Here is a 6609-nt window from a genome sequence, read left to right as displayed (position 1 = left end):
TTTTTCCAATGGTGCATCCCAGTTGTGCCAACATGGGGTTTGGCGACCCCGTATACCGGCACGGCTCGGCTCGGCTTCCGCAATGGAAAAAACAAACAACACAACCCGAGTCGGATACAGTGGGGGGGCGGGGAAGTGGGGGGGGCGAAAGCAGCGTGGCCGGGACGGACGCCGGTGGGAAGAGCGGACTCGGCGTGTGACCGCTTGCTGTCATGTTACCACACCACCACCACCCTCCCACCACCACCGCAGGAGATGAAGCTGATCCTGCCGAACGCTCAGCCGATGAACCACGGAGGCCACAAGCTGCAGGCGCTGGTGTGGGTGTGCTGCGCCAACGCCGTCAACGACTTCATCGTCCTGCATGAGCACCGCGGTATGCCAGGCACGCGCACGCACCGCAGTCGACAAAGCTCCCCCGTGTAGCCTTTAACAGGCTGTCAGGGCAAGTGCTGTTTGTCGAGCGACCTACGAAGGCCGGCAGGGCACACGGCGGGGTGGGTGGTGTGGTCATTACCGCATCTGGCCCCTTTTGTCTCCCCACTGTCGATGCTTGGACACACCGGAAATCGAAGTCAGGTCACCGGATTTGTAGTGTAATGAGATAGCCACTCCGCTCCCGCTCCCCGGTGTGATGCATGGTGTGACGTGTGTGATGCGGTGCAACAGACGGGGATGGAGGTGTATTTAGCTGTGCGTACGATGTGCGGTGTGTAGTATGACGCTGCAGACATGGAATTGTGGTGTTTTAACTGTGTATGTGGTGTGATGTGGTATGATGCCGCAGATGGAAGGGCAGTCTGTTTAACTCTCCAGTACAGTCTGTGTGACACCTGTGGTGTGTCTAACTTTCCGGCATGCTGTTCATGTGACACGTGGTACGATGCCACGGTGTACTTGACACTCTCGAGCGTGGTGATGCGGCACGACATCCGGACGTGGACATGATGTCCGAGGCATTCCAACACCTCGTGATGCACAACTTCACGTCGCGACTCGGAAAGACGGTGCGTGCGGGCACCGTGCCAGTCTCACCCACATCTTCCTCCCCCATCCCCAAAGCACAAAGATCCCTCGTATAGGCTATAACCCTTTCTCATTTCCATGATGTACATATACGTCGTCGAAACGGAACCGTAAGAAAAACTCAAGTACGTCTTCTGACCTGAAGACATACCTTTTGCTCCCATAAGACTATGCGGGAGGGCGTGTGGCACAGTTATGTTCCATAGAGTGCCGGTCGTGTCACTACGGTTCTCTGCGGTGAGGGCAACGCCTTTTAAAAACAGCAGCGCTACGCCTCTATAAATAAAATTAACGCCGAGCCGCTCGCGCGTACCGAGATTCAGCGGTGAACGTGACACCTACCACCCGGCAACTTGCAGATGTCTCGGAATGGGAAAGAGTGAGCAGACTTTTGGGCCAGGTGCTGTGTGTCCGCCTGTATATTCGGAGTTTGCATGTTCTCCTCCTGGTCACTTTGATTTTTCTCCGGGTCCTCCGGGTTTTTCCCTACACATTTAGAAACTTGAATTTCGAGTATTTTGCTGCTATACATTTTTATGTGAAAAAGAGCTACATAGCTCAGTGGTAAAATAAAAATAGTTTCGTTTTACTTTAGTTTTCGAGCAACAGCACAGAGTTTTTATTTAACGCCATCTCTGAAGCTGAAGGCGCGTAATGTTGTTCATTTGCTAATGCATCCGCAGTTTTAAACAGGGTGGCCGCTGGCCTCTAACTGGCAAACGTCTGCGAGGACACGTAATGAGAGTCCAGCGCCGTCCGTGTGACTTGCCGCGACCCCTCCCGTGACTTCTGTGCCCCCCTTCCCCCCTCCCAACAGGCACAACGTCTACAAGCGCGACGGCAAGGACATCGAGTTGAAGGAGGTGGGACCGTGATTCGAGATGGAGCGTAAGTCTGCCTGACACATTGTTACTCGTCTCCACTTTACACCCCTGCAGAGGCGGTGGAAATTCCACATTCCTTGTGGACTTCCCTACGAAGTAGTTGTAAATTTTATCGACCCCTGAGAGGATGATGGGCTGAATGTAAGAGTCTAGCCTCGGGCTAGGTGGCCCGCGGGTGACTTGTAGAGCGGATCGGAACTTGAGTCGGTGGGGTCGCTGCTCTGGTCGCATTCGCTGTACCGTGACCCGACTCGCATTCCCCCACCCCGGATGCGATGTGTAAATTCAAAGATGATCGGACGTAATGCTGGCCACCCACACCCACCCCTTGGTGTGCCGTGCTGGCTTTCCTACATGCTAACACACGAACAGCGCTTTTCCCACGCCGTCTGTTAAAGGCTGCATGGGGGGGATCTTTGCTTTTGTGTGTCGCGCAGTCTATGAGATTAAACTGGGCACGCTGGACAACGCGGCCACCGCCGAGGTGGAGTGGCCTTGGCGACCGTACATGAACACGGCGAAGAAGAGGAAGTTCCTGAGCGTGGAGTGAGGGAGGGGAGCGACTTCCCCCCCCCCCCCATGGGCCTGGGGGGAGGGGCATTGGGGGGGGGGGTTTGTCCCTGGAAAGCCGGAGTTGGAGTCGAACCTCGCGGCGCTCTCCGCCGAGGCTCGAGACGTTGAGGAGAGGTCGCCGCGTGGATAGGGCAGTGCGTGAATCGCTGTTCCAACCGTCGTCACACACGTGCATCATACGCGTCACACACACATTGCGGATGTACATTTATCAAACACAAACATGCACATCGTCGCATGCGTCGCACACAGAAGCACACAATTGCACAAAAAGACAAAGGTACTCCGTATCGCCGTTAACAGATTGCTGGGGCAAGTGCTGTTAACGGGTAGCACCTATGATGGCCGGCATGGCACAGAAGTGGTTGTGTGGCCAGCCCCACGTCTGGCTGCCTTTGTCCTCCCCAGTTTTGCGATGTTATACACACCCCACACCACGTACTCAGATGGCTGAGTTCGTAGTGCGCTAACTGCTGCACCACCGCTCCCCAAACGGTGTACATACACGCGTACACAAAACGAAACATTAACATTTATTTAAGTAACAAAAAAGAAAATACCAAGTCAGGCAGATGGAGAAAGTGGCGTGTCGCCGTGCACAGCACCGCTCTCGTAGCTACTCACCTAGGGTGGGAGCTCTTGGCTTCAATGCCACCCGGGATGTTTAGATGTGAAAACCTGCCATAAATAATATTTTTGGGAAGTCACAAGCGCCTTAAGTTGCATCTCATCTCGACCATTTTAATGGGCACCCCCCCCCCTGTAGCTGTCCCCCTGTGGCACAAAATAAACTAACAAAACTAATCTCTTTTTATTTTACCAGGTAAGGCCCACTCAGCTGTATAGCTCTCTTTCAGGAACGACCGGGCCACAAATGAAAGCGCTATAAAGTGGCTTGTCACGCAGAAATATATAGCAGCCAAATACTTTTAAACGCATGTTTCTAAATGTGGAGGGAAAAACCGAAGGACCCAGAGAAAAATCCACGCGGTCACGGGGAGAACATGCAAACTCCAGATATACAGGCGTCGGGATTTAACCCACGACCTCTATACCAGGCGAGGCCCCAAGGTGAATCAGCACTTGGCCTGCGAGCGGGTATTATTAGTCTGTCAGTAGGGGGTAATGATTCCGGATTTCAGTCTCAATTGAAACTGAAATCTGGAACACTTTTGTCATATTTTGCTCGTATAAGTGTGTTCATAAAATACAAGTTTGGTCATTGAGAGAGTTATAAATGTCCTATACGCATTTCATGTTTATTGTGTTTTTTGTATTTAATGTATGAAGAAAATACAATTTTGTATATGCTACAGTATGTTTCACACGTTATTCAGTGACACTGCATATGACGGGCAATGTTTGGGGCAATCGGCCTTCAACATGGAAAATACATAGAGGCCACATGACCCGTGGCCACCGCCACTTCAACCGTGGCCCCACCACTTCAACCGTGGCCCCATTGGCACGTTGATGTGTGGCTCTGCCTTCACCTGTGGTGAGAATGAGACCAGAAAAATTACAGGAGGCCGACTCCATATGCGTCCGTCACGCTCTGGATCTCGCTAATGGGACGTCGGATGAAAATAAAACATGGAAGCGACAAGTTTCTTCTCTGGCGAGGACATTCCCACAAGATTGCCACCTTTCCCAATTAATGGAATTTGCCCCAACATCACCCTGATCCAAACCAGCGGGAGCTGAAATCTTCCAGAAGGTTCAGGATTTATTGGTACAATCGTTCGGATGTTGGTGTCCGCATGGACTTGCATTTAAAACCCCCGGTCCGCTTGACGTCTTTTAAACAATACCTGTGGTCGGGTCCGCTCCCCCACCTTTCTATCCCCTGCTTTTTTTTTATAACCGGTGTAGTATATGTTGACGGTGTGTGCGTGTATCACAACGCGATGTAACCGGGCCCTCGAATTGCCTCAAGAAATGAATAAACAACACCTGTCGCTTTGCTGTTGTGATGTCACCACGAGGCGCCGAATGACGGTGGGACGGCGTCGTCGCACTCGTCGAGTGGACAAGGGCTCCGTGAAATGACGGTGCGGATTGCGCCAAGCGTATAGAAGTCGCCGATTGCACGCCGCTGTGGCTCAAACACTCGTGGGTCCACCTCAAAGTTCCTGTGCCCATTTGAACCTCATTGCCTGCGATGATGCTGCTGCTGCCATGGAAGAACACACGTGGCGCCCTCTTGTCTCTCCATGTTGTCTTTCACGTCCCATCGCAGTTTTCAGGTCACTTGATGTTTACAGCCTCCGGTAAGGAGGCAGTGAGGTTCAGCCGCTCCATTTTTCTTCCTTTAGTGCACAGTACCGTACACGGATACGGGCACAGTACAACACCGTAGCTTTATTGATTGTTCAACAAAAAAGACCATCCCTCGCCCAATCTAGTTACCTATACGGTGTAATATATGGCGAGACATTTGTTAACGTAAAAAAAATGGAACTGTAATGCTGAAAATTATACTCCATGAAACTCGGGGTTTTATGGAGTATCTGAGGGCTTCTCAACGCTTCATGCCTCGCCCCCACTGATGCCCTCTTCTCCCCACTACTACTGACGATTGTATGTAGGGTGTGTAGGCATTTACTTCCGACTGTTGTATGTAGGGTGGTGGTGGTGGTGGGAGTAAATGAGATTTAAAACTGGGTGCTTAACCGCTCGTGGGTTGGAGAAGGGAGGCGCGGCCGAGTCGGATAAAAGCAGCGGAGAGCGAGAGCTCGTGGTTGCACGTTCTGGGAAGTGGAGTCGTCTCGTCGGCACTGTCGTCTTTGCCGACTTGGTCGCTGCCGTCTTCACTAGATAATTGGGCGGCCGGATAGTTGTTGGCTGTCTCGGTCGATGCCGTCAGTGTAACATGGTGGGGGTTGTGTCTAAGCTAGGCTATTTGACTGGGAGAAGCGAGGGCGAGTCTGTGAACCTGATGGTGTTAAATAAGGAAGGTGCGGAAGGTACGGGAGAGGATGAGGAAGATCGTGGGATGGATGGGGGAGGATGAGAAGATAGTGGGAGGGACGGGGGAGTAAGGAGGTGGGAGGGATGTGAGAGAAAGAAGGAGATAGCGGGGGGGACGGGAGAGGAAGAGGGAGATGGTGGGAGGGAAGGGGGCGGAAGAGGGAGATAGTGGCAGGAAAGGGGAATGAAGAGGGAGATAGTTGGAGCGACTGGGGAAGTAGAGGGAGATACTGGGAGTTATTTGGGAGGATTAGGCAGATCGGTTAGAGTAAGAAGGTGATAGTGGGAAGGAAGAGGAAGGAAGAGGGAGAGAGTGCGAGGGATTGGAGATGCAGAGGGAGATAGTGGGAAGGATGGGGGAAGAAAAGGGAGATAGTGCGAGGGACGGGAGAAGAGGGAGATTACTAGTAGAGCCAAGTGGGAGGAAGAGGGAGATAGTGGAAGGTACTGGGGAGGAAGTGGGAGATGGTGGGAGAGACGAGGGAGGAAGAGGGAGATGGTGGGACGGATTGGAGAGGTAGATAGTGGGAGGGACGCGGGAAGAAGAGGGAGATAATAGCAGGGACGAGAGAGGAAGAGGGAGATAGCCACTGATGTTCGCCGTGGCCAGAAATTTAAACTCGGTTCACAAAGTTCATTGTGTAGTGGGTGTTGAGGTGGCATATCCTGGCTGGCCAGGAGAAGGCAGTACAGCAAGTGGGATAAGCACCATCTCTGTCTGCATGGGATAGAGGGTTGCCCCCTTGCACGAGTGGGTTTTCTCTGGGTACTCCTGTATCCCCTCACGTTTATGAACGCTCAGTAATTGCCCAATTGAATTATTGCTATGCACCGCGACGTTCGTTTTGCTATGTCATGTGATCAGAATTGGGCGCCACGGTGGCGAGATGTTAACTATTTTGTAGGGTATACAGGAGGTCGTGTATTAAATCCTTACCCTGACACCTTTGTATTTGGAGTTTGTATGCTATCTCCCCGTGGTCGCGTGTATTTTTCTCCGGATCCTCCGGGTTTTCCCTCCACATTTATTAGCACATGTTTAGAGTATTTGGCTACTAATGTCCACGTAATAAGCCAATTTGTTGAGCTGTAATTGTGTGGCCGCTTCTGAAAGAGAGCTGTATAGCTCAGTGGGCCTTGCCTGGTTAAAGTAAAA

The 6609-nt window shown here is 52.1% G+C and overlaps 1 long non-coding RNA gene across 2 annotated transcripts; it reads left to right on the top strand.

The window, feature by feature from the left end:
- Nucleotides 1-256: 256 nt before the first annotated feature.
- On the top strand, nt 257-3796 carry LOC142924052 (uncharacterized). Of its 2 annotated transcripts, XR_012941194.1 has the most exons (4): nt 257-376; nt 912-1007; nt 1844-1914; nt 2348-3796. It is a non-coding gene; the product is annotated as an uncharacterized LOC142924052 (long non-coding RNA). The 2 variants fall into 2 exon arrangements; XR_012941193.1 differs by lacking the exon at nt 257-376 and having other exon boundaries at nt 712-1007.
- The last annotated feature ends 2813 nt before the right edge of the window (nt 3797-6609 follow it).

Source organism: Petromyzon marinus, chromosome 8, assembly GCF_048934315.1.
Source record: "Petromyzon marinus isolate PM22_M1 ecotype Great Lakes invasive population chromosome 8, UKy_Petmar_22M1.pri1.0, whole genome shotgun sequence".
Lineage (NCBI taxonomy): Eukaryota > Metazoa > Chordata > Hyperoartia > Petromyzontiformes > Petromyzontidae > Petromyzon > Petromyzon marinus.
Note: the sequence above shows the minus strand (reverse complement) of the source record. Positions and strands in the feature narration are given on the sequence as shown.